Source organism: Trachypithecus francoisi, unplaced genomic scaffold, assembly GCF_009764315.1.
Source record: "Trachypithecus francoisi isolate TF-2019V2 unplaced genomic scaffold, Tfra_2.0 Lachesis_group18, whole genome shotgun sequence".
Lineage (NCBI taxonomy): Eukaryota > Metazoa > Chordata > Mammalia > Primates > Cercopithecidae > Trachypithecus > Trachypithecus francoisi.
The window spans coordinates 241,542-242,486 of NW_022681463.1; positions in this window are offsets into that span (position 1 = coordinate 241,542).

Genomic DNA, 945 nt, shown 5'->3' on the forward strand with positions numbered 1-945 from the left:
GACTGGCCATATATTATTATTATTTTAGATAGGGTCTCGCTATGTTGCCCAAGTTGGACTCAAGCAATCTTCCTGAATACCTGGGACTACATGCAGGCACTACAGCACCCCGCCTTAAATAGCTACAAAATACACCTTCCTATAACAGTTCTGATAAATATCTTTTACTTCGTTTATTTTCCTTTTTTCAGATGCAGTCTCCCAGGCTGGAGTGCAGTAGCATGATCTTGGCTCACTGCAACCTCCACCTCACTGCAACCTCTGCCTCTGAGGCATGAGGTTCATTCAGGTGATCTTCCCACCTCAGCCTCCCAAGTAGCTGAGATTACAAGCCTGCACCAACATGCCCAGCTAATTTTTTTTTTGTATTAGTAGAGACAGGGTTTTACCACCTTGGCCAGGCTGGTCTTGAACTCCTGACCTCAGGTGATCCGCCCGCCTTGGCCTCCCAAAGTGTTGGGATTACAGGCGTGAGCCACGGCACCCGGCCTCTTTTACTTCGCTTAAATGTCCACTTTTAGTAGTAAAATCCCAGAAAATGTTTGTGGGAGTAAGTGGCTCAAGCCTGTAATCCCAGCACTTTGGGAGGCCGAGTCGGGTGGATCACGAGGTCAGGAGATCGAGACCATCCTGGCTAACACGGTGAAACCCCATCTCTACTAAAAAATACAAAAAACTAGCCGGGCGAGGTGGTGGGCGCCTGTAGTCCCAGCTGCTCGGGAGGCTGAGGCAGGAGAATGGCGTAAACCCGGGAGGCGGAGCTTGCAGTGAGCCGAGATCCGGCCACAGCACTCCAGCATGGGCGACAGAGCGAGACTCCGTCTCAAAAAAAAAAAAAAAAAAAAAAAAGCTCATATTTCCTTTTATTTTGGGGCAATTCTTAAGTAAGCAAACTAATGTTGCACGATAAACCCCCATCAAGTATCTCACACTTAAGCAAAGACC